Consider the following 14,024-nt stretch of genomic DNA (forward strand, 5'->3'; position numbering starts at 1 on the left):
TCCCAATCACAATCTGAATTGTTATTTTGATAAAAACTGACATCTGTTTGTAAAACTTAAATATATTTGCAAATGGCTCAAAATAAAAATTTTGAAAGAGAACAAGTATGGAAGACAACTCTACATGATTTCATGACTAAACAAGAGAGTTAGTATTAAAGAGAATGTAGTTCATGCATTAACAGGAATAATACAATCAGTGGAACAGAAAAGAGATAAGAAATGTAACAACACTAATGAAAGGCCACTTAATAGGTCAAGAAAAGGATTTTCAGCAAAATATACTGAATATAAGTACAGAGAAATATGTATCTCAGTCCCCAATACATACCAATTACAAAAACTTGTAAAGATATGCAGTCTTTAGTGTAAAGACAATGTTTTCACATCTTTGAAGTAGGAAAACTTAGACAACTCACATAAAACCCCAAAGATAAAAAATTTAAAAATTGATATATTTCCTTAAAATAACAATTCTCATCAAAATGTATCATTTAGAAATTTAGAAAATAAAATCCATAGATTGGGAGAAAAGATTTGTTATTTATGTTTTTTTGTTTTTTGTTTTTTGTTTTGAGATGGAGTCTCACTATGTCACCCAGGCTGGAGTACAGTAGCATGATCTCAGCTCACTGCAACCACTGCCTCCTGGGTTCAAGCAATAACTCTGCCTCAGCCTCCCAAGTAGTTAAGATTACAGGCATGCACGACTGCACCCAGCTAATTTTTTGTATTTTTAGTAGAGACGGGGTTTCACCACGTTGGTCAGGCTGGTCTCGAACTCCTGACCTCAAATGATCCTCCTGTCTTGGCCTCCCAAAGTTCTAGGATTACAGGCATAAGCCACCACACCTGGCCATTTGTGATATATGTTTCTAACTCAGGATTTTATTTAGAATATAAGAACAACTCTTCCACACAAATTATTAAAGGAAAGAATCCGTATGAATTAGCAAATCACTTTAATAGACATGTCACTGAAAAAGATGCACTATGCTTAGTTATTAGATTTGCTCTTCATCATTAGTCATTTTGGAAATTCAAATTAAAACTACTACAATGAGATGCTGCTATATGCACTCTGGCTAAAACTGAAAAGCCTGACTATACTAAATGTTGATGAGGGTGTGAAAAGTTTGAAACTCTCATAAAATTTTGTTGAAAATGAAAGATAATGCAATCACTTAACAAATATCTTTGGCAATTATTTTTTTAAGTTAAGCATACACCTAACCTATGATCCAGCAATTTCACTTTATCCAACAGAGACGAAAATACTAAAAATGGATTTTTATAAGAATATTTACAGAAGCTTTATTTATAACAGCCTAAAATGGAAACAACCCACAGATTTATGCACATGATAATAGTAATCTATATTATCCTATATTCATATAATGGGAAACTACTCATCAACAAAATGGAATGAGGTGCTGGGTCATCCATGAATCATATGAACTATCTGAATAGCATTATGTGAAGAGAAAGAAACCACACACTAATAGAGACCTGCAAGATTATTTGTATAAAGTTTATATTTAGGTAAGAACAGGCAAACCTAAGCTACATAGATGGAAATCAAAGCCCTAGTTTCCTATGACTAAAGAAAATTTGTTCTAAGATTGCAAAACAGACCACTCAGGGATGATGGGAACGTTCTATTTATTGATTTAGGTAATGAATACATGGTGTATACACTCACAAAAACTAACATAAGATACAAGTATTTCATTGCATTTAATATTTGTTTGAAAGAAAGAGATAATAAAACAAATAAATTAGATACAATAATTATGCAATTTTAGTAGTGAGGAGACTGAGACATTGAGAATTTAAACCACTTGTTCAAGCCTATTCAGGTTTATATGATAGAGCCAGTGTCAAATCCACGTAATTCATCATAGAAATATTAAACTCACAGGATTTAATAGAGTGTCTAAGGCAGAGATCATTAGATTTTTGCAAACTTTCAACCATTTTCGTGTAAAGAAGTATTCAGCTCAATTTCTACAAAAATATAGTTTGGTTATCAATAAATTTGGAGGGTTTATAATTTAATATCTGAATCAAGACATATTTGAAAGTGAAAAGGGATCCTATTAGTTACTTCCAGGTAAACAGTTATAAATGTGGATTGTCCTCTGCAAAACAAAATATATGGCCATCCTACAAATGAAGGGTGTTTTTATTTTAAACACATGTACATGAGCGTACATGCATATGCACACAGTATGCCATCCTCAGAGATACACGGGATTAAAGTCCTAGAAACACAAAAGTTCTATTCATCATCCTTGAGACAAAGTGAGGTGACTGATTTCTTATATAGTTTACAAATGTTAGACTCCCAAGAAAGCCTGGTGCTGCTCTTAAAGACAGAAAGTTGGATTTTTTGGGGTGACACCTTGTTTCCAACTATTTCAAAACCAAAAAACTTACTGACTCACGACTATATAAAAGAAATCGAGCTCATCTCTGAAATTCCAAAAAATAAAAATAAAATTCCCTTCCTCTTTCATTTTGTGATCACTATTTCTAAAATTATTAAATTATAACAAACACAAATATGACAGATAAAGAGTTTAGCATTTGGCATAGTGCTATGGCTGAATTGTGCCTCCAGTATCCTAAAATTTGTATGTTGAAGTGCTAACCACAAGTACCTCAGAATGTGTCGGCATTTGGAGATAAAGCCTTTACATAAGTAACTAAATTAAAATGAGTTCATTAAGGTGGGCACTATTCCAATATAACTGATGTCCTTACAAAAAGAGAAAAATTGTTCACAAACATGTATAATGAGAAGACAATGTGTGCCGGGCATGGTGGCTCACGCCTGTATCCCAGCACTTTGGGAGGCCAAGGCGGGCGGATCATGAGGTCAAGAGATTGAGACCATCCTGGCCAACGTGGTGAAACCCCTCTCTACTAAAAATACAAAAATTAGCTGGGCGTGGTGGCGCAGGTCTGTAGTTCCAGCTACTCGGGAGGCCGAGGTTGCAATGAGCCAAGATAGCGCCACTGCACTCCAGCCTAGAGACAGAGCAAGACTTCCTCGCAAAAAAAATAAAATAAAGGCCAGGCGCAGTGGCTCAGGCCTGTATCCCAGCACTTTGGGAGGCCCAGGTGGTTGGATCACAAGGTCAGGAAATCGAGACCATCCTGGCTAACACGGTGAAACCCCGTCTCTACTAAAAATACAAAAAATTAGCCGGGCATGGTGGCGGGCACCTGTAATCCCAGCTACTTGGGAGGCTGAGGCAGGAGAATGGCGTGAACCCGGGAGGCAGAGCTTGCAGTGAGCCGAGATTGCGCCACTGCACTCCAGCCTAGGTGACAGTGCAAGACTCCATCTCAAAAAAAAAAAAAAAAAAAACAAAAAAACTTTCCCAATGTCACAAAGAGTATTTGAGTCAAGGAAGTCAACATTCACAGACCACATAGTATCTCTTCTAGCTGTTTGTATGCGACATGCATATATATTTTACATGTGTATACATATATATACACACAATTTAAAGCATATATGTGCATATCTTTTAAAATATATACAAATGTAATTATCTTATATTGAATTATTTTATATCATGGTTTGTTTTTACCACATAAAAATATATCCATATCAGCACATTTAGTTTTATCTTACTTAAAAATATAACTGCGTGTTTCATAGTTTACATGTATCATATTTCATTTAAGCTATCTACAAATGACAGTCATTTATCTGTATTTAAGCTTTTGTTTCCCACTGTTACAATCAATGCTGTAATAAACAGCAAACAATTTATCACTTTTTCCATTCCTTATTGACTTTGTGGAATATATGAATACTGTGAAATTTCTGGGTTAAGGGTATGTGCATAGAGGATTTGGTAGGTACTGCCAAATCTCCCTTCAAAATCTTAAGGCAATTTAAAATCCCTCCCCAGCACATGATAGTGTCTTTTCCCAAGGTGAAGACTTACATATTGAGTTTGGATCATATTATTTTTTCCACACAGAATGGATTTAAATGGTTTATTGGGATTTCATAAGAGCTAATTTTTTAGAAGTACTATACATTAAATTACACAGAACACCAGGAGTCTTGTTGATTACTTATAGTAACCCTATTATCAGAAGATTGCAGTGTAATTATTGTAATGTTAATTGCATTTCTTCGTTTCTTGATTATCTTAAGAGAAATCTAGCCCACATCCCCTTTCATCATAAGGCAAGTCAGCTCCAATATAACCTACAATTAAATCAAATTCATAATCATGTCTCTTTTCAAGTAACATTATATCCCTTTGTGCTGATTATTGTAATATGGATACAGTCTTCATTTTCTCCAGGAATTATATTTTGGCAGCATATTCTAATATCTTGACCCATCATGCATTTACACCTTGATTTAATCTTCTCTGTATTCATAACCTTGATCCCAATTACTTCTTTCAGGATTCTTTCTTATTTCCAAGGCACACTTTGAATTCTGTTGGCCTCATTAGCATAATACCCCTTTGGAATTCGAAGCATTATTTTGTTTGGATGTGCATGTTTGAATACAAGTATGTGATGTTGTTTTCTCAAGAACCATAGCGTTTTCATGAAAATGAAGCAAACATAACTATAAATGCAAGGCTATTTAAGAATACTTAATTTATATTATTTTTAATTGAAAAATCATAACTGTATTACATTATGGAGTTCAATGTGATTTGATATATGTGTACAATGTGAATTGATTAAATCAAGCTAGCTAACATAACTAGCACCTCACTTATTAACATTTTTTTTGCTGATACATTTGAAATTTATTAGTTATTGTGAAATATACAATACATTATTATTGACTACAGACACTCTGCTGTGCATTTAGTCTCAAAACTTATTCTTCCTGTATGGCTGAAACAACATACCCTTTGACCAGTAACTCTCCATTCTCTCATTACACACTCACCTTTATTTTTGGTAAATATCATTTCACTTTCTTCTTCTGTGGATTCAACTTTTTTAAGATTCCATACACAAGGGAGATCATGCAGTATTTGCTGTTCTGTGCTTAGCTAATTTTACTTAGCATAATATTCTCTAGATTTATCTATGTTATCCCAAATGACAGAATTTTCTTCTCTTTTTAAGACTGAATAGTATTCCATTGTGTATATACATTATATTTTCCCTATCCATTTATCTGCTGATGGACATTTACGTTGACCAAGACTGACAAACTGCATTTAAATTGTATTCAGGTTAATGTACAAAAATATAGATAACAACACTTTTGAAAAAAGTCTCCACATTAACCACTAGTGTTTTATATTCTATGCGATAAAACTAGGTATATCTATCGCTCCATGTAATCATTTGTATGATTTCCAGCAGATTTAAGATCAAGTATGGCAGAGATATGATCAATGGGATAGTGTAGTCCCTATTTATTTAAGTGAAAATTTAGTTAATATCTATCATGTGGAAACCCTGTGCAAAGTTTGTAAGTAGATCTAGGATCTATAGCTTTCTTATATTTTTTTAAGTAAGACTCTTACCACCAGATTATATGTACATGAATAACTCTACTTCTGAATTATAAATGTAAAATGCATCAACGAAATTAAAGAAGAAATTTTCTTACAATGAAGAGAAATATCAAAAAACCAAAAGTAATGTTTTTAATATTATGGACTATTAATCAAAACATTATTCTCTCTCAGAAATGACCTTATTTTGATACAATTCATTTCCTATTTAGAAGAACAACCCGATAATTCATGTCATACTCATTTATTGGGATCTTCTTCTATAAATACACAATAGATACTGTTCTTCATGTTAAGAATTCAATGATAAAAATTTTATGCACTCATGATGATGTGGGAGAAATAAAAAGCAAAATTAAAAATAAATAAAATGCCAAGTGGTGACATATTTTATGGAGAAAAGTATTTAAGGGATAGGGATGAAGAAATATGAGACTTGCAACTTTTCAAAAGATAATCAAGGATGTTCTTCCTGATAAGCTCACATTTTAAGACAGACTTAAAGGTTGTGTAGCTGCCCATCTTATGGATTTCTTTCCCAATAAAGAGGGTTACCACCTGTGAGAAGGGTGAATATGAAGAAGCAGATATTCCCTTTGTGAATCAAAGAACAAGGAGGCCAATCTATCCAGGGCAAAATGGGCCAGATGGAGAGTGTCAGGAGATAAATTCAGAGAAGTGGTGAGTCGGAAGATCATGTAGAAGCTTACTGCTGGACAGATTCTGTTGACTTGCATATTCATGCCCTGTATAATCCCCTCCTTTTGAGTTTGAGCAGAACCTGTAATTTGATTTTCACTATTAGAAGATGGCAAAATAGAGATGCCACTCTGATGTTTACACTTTCATTATGTGTGTGTGTGTCTGTTTATGTATGTGTGTGTGTGTGCATGTGTATAATTTTGCTAGCAGACACTAAAGATTCACCATCTTCATTGTTGCCTTTAAAAAGATAAACAAACATGGGTGTATGGAGACAGTCATGTGTCAAGGAACTACAGGGTGTTTGGAGACAGTCATGTGTCAAGGAACTACAAATGACCTCCAGGAGCACAGTGAGATGTTTGACAGAACGAAAACAGAGACTTCATTTCCACAACCAACAACAAAGCAGAGATGCATTCTGTCAAGAGCTTGTGGGAGCTTGTAAGCAGATTCTACGCCAGTCAAGCCTCTGATAAGACTACCACTCTGGTTAGCACTAGGGTTTCAGCCTGACAAAATCCTGAAAGGAAGAACCCAGGTAACTGTGTCTAAATGGTCTAAACACACAGTGGATAGGAATTTTGAGATAATAAATATGTGTCATTTTAAACCTACTAAATTTATGCAGCAATAGATAACTAATGGAAGGCTTGTAGGGGTTATAAGGAATTTGTCAGTGCTTTACTCAGAGTATAATGGGAAGCATTAGAGGCTTTTGAGCACAGAAGTGTTAACATGTGAGTTATGTTTTAAAAGGATTACCTGGCTGGTGTGTTGCAAACAGACAGTGAAAGGAAGGGCAAGGGTGGGGAAAGGGGCAGATGGTTAAAACATATAATAATAATCTAAGCAAGAGATTTGATGGTATATGCTTGTGTGGTAGCAAATGAGGAGATTGTGTGAAGTGATAGGATTGTCAATTGTATTTTGAAAAAACAGTCTTAAATTAGTATTTTTTTTTTAAAGACAGGGTCTCACTCTGTCATCCAGACCAGAGTGCAGTGGCACAATCTCAGCTCACTGCAGTCTCAACCTCCTGGATTCAAGTGATCCTCCCACCTCAGCCTCCTATGTAGCTGGGAATACAGGCACACACCACTACATCCAACTAATTTTTTTTTTTTTTTTTTTTTGTAGAGTTGGGGGTTTCTCCTTGTTATCCAGGCTGGTCTCAAAATCCTGGAGTCAAGTGATCCACTTCCCAAAGTGCTGGGATTATAGGCATGAGCCACCAAGCCCAGCCAGATGAGTGATTTTGAGAGAAGAGTCAGAAATGCCTCCATGGTATTTAACCTGAGCAACTGAATAATTATGTTTCCATTGGATAAGATAATCATGAAAGATTTATTCATTGTTTACTCCCTGAAAGTGGGTAGCATGAAGTTCATTAATAAACAACTTTATTCATGTCACAGTCATTTCATAATTGATAATGTTGCATGCATTAAGGTTCAAATAATCCATGGTATGATAGAAGTGTTCAGGTACGCAGTTAGCCCCTTTTATTACTGCTTTCCTAACACCCGCCCTCTGTAACCTAAATACCCAGGGTTCTTTATCTAGTGCTATCTAGTCTAAATAAACAAATCTAAATAAATAAATAATAGTGCTAAATAAATCTGCTTCTAAGCTCCCTCAGGCTGTTTACAGAAGGCATCTCTAGCGTAACACACATTGATAAAGTGTGCTAAAAAGTAAGTAACGTAATAACTTTTACTCAATATCTACCAAGATGTTATTTTATAGAGTAAAATAATTTCCCAGATCTCTTAACACCTGTTGGCTTCAAATTGTCAAAAAACAAAACAAAACCCAATGTATGTTAAAGAGTTAATATGCATTTTTATATTTTATTGAAACAGTAAAGTGATAATTTACTAGAGGTTTTAACATCAAACAAAAGAATGAAATAAATTTCCTTTATATATGAGTGCCTTATGATTGCTTTAATCTTTCTGAAGACTTTTTTATACTTTTATATTAAAACATTTTCTTATTTATCTTAAAAATGTCATCATTTTTGGAGATATTTTATTTGCTTTTTATTTTTTATTTTTAAATTTTAGGGCTATATTATAGGCATATATACTTAAGAGTTACATGAGACATTTTGATAAAGGCATGCAATGCATAATAATCACAACAGGGTAAATGGAGTATCCATCAGCTCAAGCACTTGTCCTTTTTGTTACAAACAATCCAATTATAGTCTTTTAGATATTTTTAAATGTACAATTAAATTAGTTTTAACTATAGCCACCCTGTTGTACTAGCAAATACTAGGCCTTATTCATTCTTTCAAACTATTGTTTTTGTACCCATTAACCATCCTCACCTCCCATCACCCCTCACCAAACATCTCAGCCTCTGGTAATCATCCTTCCACTGTCTACTTCCATGAGTGAAGTGATTTTAATTTTTAGCTACTACAAATAAGTGAGAATATGTGAAGTTTTTCTTCCTGTACCTGCCTTATTTCACTTAACATAATGACCACCAGCTCCATCCACATTGTTGCAAATGACAGGATCTCATTCTTTTTATGGCTGAATAGTACTCCATTGTGTATATGTAGAGCAGTTTCTTTATCCATTTATCTGTTAATGGACACTTTTGTTGCTTCCAGATCTTGGCTATGGTGAATAGTGCTGCAATAGACATGGGAGTGCAAGTATCTCTTCGACAGACCAATTTCCTTTCTTTGGGGTATATACATAGGAGTGCGATTGCTGAATGTTACAGGAGCTCTATTTTTCCTTTTCTGAGGAACCTCCAAACTGTTCTCCACGGTGTTTGTACTAATTTACGTTCCCACCAACAGTGTACAAGGATTCCCTTGTCTCCACATCTTTGCAAGCATTCGTTATTTTCTGATTTTAGATAAAACCCATTTTAACTGGGATGAGACGATATTTCACTATGTTGTGATTCACATATTTCTCTAATGATCAATAATGTTAAGCATATTTTCATATAGCTCTTGCAATTTGTATGTCCTCTTTCGAGAAATTTCTATTAAGATCTTTTGCCTACTTTTAACCAAATTATTAGATTGTTTCCTCTGGACTTGTTTGAGCTTCTTGTATATTTTGGTTATTAATCCCTTGTCAGATAGGGAATTTGCAAATATTTTCTTCCATTCTGTGCATTGTCTCTTCACTTTGTTGATTTTTTCCTTTGCTATTCAGAAACTTTATAACTTGATAGGATCTCATTAGATCATAATTGCTTTGGTGGCCTGTGTTTGTTGGGTATTACTCAATAAATCTTTGCCCAGTCCAATGTCCTGGAGAGTTTCCCCAAAGTTTTCTTTTAGTAGTTTCATAATTTGAAGTCTTAGACTTATGTCTTTAATATATCTTGATTTAATTTTTGTATATAAAGTTCTAACTTGATTCTTCTACATATGAATATCCAGTTTTCCCAGCACCATTTATTGAAGATACTGTCCTTTCCCCAATTTATGTTCTTGGTAACTTTGTCAAAAATGAGTTCAGTTTTGATGTATGGATTCATCTCTGAATTGTAACAGGCAGAGGTCAGAACATTTTGAAGAATTTATAGGATGACAAGAAGATATGAGAAAGTTTGGAACTTCCTAGAGACTTCTTGAATGGCTTTGAGCAAAATGCTGATAGTGTAATTTGGATAATGAAGTCAAGAAAGAGGTAGTCTCAGATGAAAATGCATAACTTGTTGGGAAGTGGAATAAAGGTGACCCTTGTTATGTTTTAGCAAAAAGACTGGTAGCATTTTATCCCTGTCCTAGAGATCTGTGGAACTTTGAACTTGAAAGAGATGATTTAGGGTATCTGGTGGTGGAAATTTCTAAGGAGCAAAACAATCCAGAGCTGACTTGGGTACTCTTAAAAGCATTCAGTTTTATGTATTCACAAATACATGGTTTGGAATTGGAACTTACACTTAAAAGGGGAGAAGAGCATAAAAGTTATGAAAATCTGCAGCCTGATGATGCAAGAGAAAAAGCGTTTTCTAAGGAGAAATTCAAGGCTTCTTCAGAAATTTGTTAAGTAACGAGAAGCCAAATGTTAATTGCCAAGACAATGGGGCAAGTGTCTCCAGAGCATGTCAGAAATCTTCACAGTAGCCCCTCCCATCATAGGCCCAAAGTCCTAGGAGGAAAAATGGTATCATGGGCCAGGTCCAGGGCCTTTCTGCTTTGTGTAATCTTGGGACTTAGTGTCCTGCATTCCAGGTGTGGCTAAAATGGGCCAACCTACAGCTCAGGCCAATGCTTCAGAAGGTTCAAGCCTGAAGCCTTTGTGGCTTACATGTGGTGATGGGCCTGTGGGTGCACAGAAGTCAAGAATTGAGGTTTGGCAACCTCCAACTAGATTTCAGAGGATGTATGGAAATGACTGGATGTCCAGGCAGAAGTGTGCTGTAAGGGTGGAGCCCTCATGAAGAATCTCTGCTAGGGAAGTGTGGAAGGGAAATGTGGGGTTGGAGCCTCACACAGAGTCTCCACTAGGGCACTGAGTAGTGGAGCTGTGAGGGCTACCATCCTCCAGATCCCAGAATGGCAGGCCCACTGACAACTGGTACCATATGCCTGGAAACGTCACTGACACTCAACACTAGCCTGTGAAAGCATCTGGGAAGGGTCTCTACCCTGCAAGCCACAGAGGCAGGACTGCCCAAGGCCATGGGAGCCCACCTCTTGCATCAACATGACCTGGATGTGAGACACGGAATCAAAGGAGATCATTTTGGAACTTGAAGGTTTAATGACTGCCCTATTGGATTTCAGACTTGCATGTGTCCTATAGCCCCTTTGTTTTGGCCAATTTCTCCCAGGTAGAACAGATGTATTTTCCCAATACCTGTACACCCATTGTATCCAGAAAGTAACTAATCTGCTTTTAGTTACTTTCATAGGCTCATAGGTAGAAGGGACTTGCCTTGTCTCCAGTGACACTTTGGACTTGGACATTTTTGTTAATGCTGGAATGAGCTAAGAGTTTGGGGGACTGTTGGAAAAGCAAGGTTATGTGAGGACGTGAGATTTTGGAGGGGCCAGGGGTGGAATGATATGATATGGAATGATATGGTTTGGCTGTGTCCCCATTCAAATCTCATTTTGAATTGTAGTTCCCATAGTCCCTTTGTGTCATGGGAGTGACCAGGTGGAGATAATTGAATTGTGGTGACAGTTTCCCCCATATGGTCCTCACGATAGTGAGTGAGTTCTCACAAGATCTGATGGTTTTATAAGAAGTTTCCCCCTTTGCTCAGTTCTCATTCTCTCTCTCGTGAAGAGGTGCCTTCTGTTATGATCATAAGTTTCATGAGGTCTCCACAATCATGTGGAACTGTGAGTCAATTAAATGTCTTTTCTTTACAAATTACCCAATCTCAAGTATTTCTTCATAGCAGTGTGAGAACGAACTAATACCATACCTATTTTCCACTGGCAAATTTATTGTGGATATGACCAAAATCTAAATTCCGTGCTCACAGTAAAATCAAAAAGGTACCTTTTTACTGGTTTACACACATTAATGCAAACCCATTATCACTTTATAAAATTCTAAGCTTATGTTTGATATAATCATGCATTAGAATTTCATGTATGAATGTAACAGGTGAGTACTAGATTTTAGTGAAATAATTCTTTAATTTGAGACATAATCAAAGGTTTCTGAAAGAAATGTAATATTTGAAGAAAACGTTTTCAATATTAGAGATTTTTCATGTTCCTCATCATTTTTAAAAAGAAAATTTGTATTTTAGTGTATAATTGTTTCTGCTGCAGCTGCTTCCACTCTTGCAAATATTTTGAGAACAAAGTCTAAGCTCTTAAGCATTGTTGAATACTACCTATTTTTTACCTTCGAAAAGTAATTTGTGGAGTTTGATGCCTTATATTTTTGTTTGTATCTTCTTCTCATCTGTTTTTTTTTTAAGCCCCTAATCAGATCTGACTTATTTTCTGGTTCTTGTATTGACTAACTGAAAATGAGAATGCTGTTGAAGTGCTGTTTGTGCCACTAGTAGTGATTGGCCATCCTGAGTGGTAGCTCATCTTCTGGCCACAATAATTTTTCCCCCATAAGCACAGAATGATGGCTCACAGAGAAAACGAAAGGTTAAAAATAAAGACAATATTTATGTGAGCAAGAATCTTAATTTTTTTTTTTTGCTGTGAACCCTGCTCCACAAACAATACATTTTCTTGTAATTTGGAAGAATAGACAATAGACTCTTTTCTTTTCAGAAACCTTTTAAATTGGCAAACAGCCATTCTGAACACCAGGCACATTCTAGCCCTTCTATATTGACATGAGGCTGGGACATGTTCAGCAAAGAAGCAATAGTGCACATTTTCTTCCAACCACAGAAATTGCACTCTTTTCCAAGAAAATATTTTAGGCAAATAGTTAACTCTGAAACCTCTGGCTTTACTCAAAACTCTCAGATTTATAAACATAAAATACTCATAATGATTGGGGTATGTTTAAGCCATGTCTTTTTGAGATTAGAAAGTAGACACACACACACACATCATTGAGTTTTATGAAGACTATTTCAAAGGTCTCCTATACGCCTACTATATATCTTAAGTTCTTGGCCTTGAGTTCCCTTTGTACAAGTTTAACAACAATGTCACGTAAGCATGTACATCAATTTGTTGTGATTAATCAAGAAGATAGGCAGCCTAACAGCTCTAATTTCCTTAAGCTCAACTACCTCAATTTATATATTTTTATAGATATTTATTCATTTTTCTATAGATTGGATTAAGTCAATATAATTTCTGCATCAAAGTTGTGATATATATAGACAGATTTAGATATGTATATATAATTATTATCAAATGGATTCAAAACACATACTTTTTCTATTTTATTTTTCAAAGACTTTTTAAAGTGCAGTTTCAAGATGACTGTAAAATTGAGATAAATTTACAAAACTTACACATATATTTCTGTCCATAATATTACTAATATCCAGTGTTTACACACTGTGATATGAAATAGCACTGTGATATTTCTAATATCCAGTGTTTACACACCATATTAATGAAATATCATAGTGATATTTCTAATATCCAGTATGTACACACTGTGATAACAATGAAATATTGCTGCAATATTTCTTATATCCAGTGTGTACACACTGTGATAACAATGAAATATTGCTGCAATATTTCTTATATCCAGTGTGTACACACTGTGATATTCCTGAAATATCACTGTGACATTTCTAACATCTAATATTACACACTGTAATATTAATAAAATATCGCTACTTCTAATATCCAGTGTTTACACACTGTGATATTAATAAAATATTGCATGATATTTCTAATAGCCAGTGTTTACACAGTGATATTAAGAAATGTCACTGTGATATTTATAATATCCAGTGTTTACACACTGTAATATTAATGATCACGTATTTCTAATATCCAGTGTTTACATGCAGTGCTTACACTGTCATACTCATGAAATATCACTGTGAAATTTCTAATATCCAGTGTTCACACACTGCGATATTGATGAAGTATCGCTGTGATATTTATAATATCCAGTGTTTATACACAGTGTTTACACCCTGTGACACCAATGAAATATCACTGTGATATTTATAATATCCATTGTTTACACCCTGTGATATCAATGAAATATCGCTGTTATATTTATAATGTCCAGTGTTTACACCCTATGGTATCAATGAAATATCACTGTGATATTTATAGTATCCAATGTTTACACCCTGTGACATGAATGAAATCTTGCTGTGATACTTACAGTATCCAATGTTTACACCCTG

The sequence above is a fragment of the Nomascus leucogenys genome, chromosome 15, assembly GCF_006542625.1.
Source record: "Nomascus leucogenys isolate Asia chromosome 15, Asia_NLE_v1, whole genome shotgun sequence".
Lineage (NCBI taxonomy): Eukaryota > Metazoa > Chordata > Mammalia > Primates > Hylobatidae > Nomascus > Nomascus leucogenys.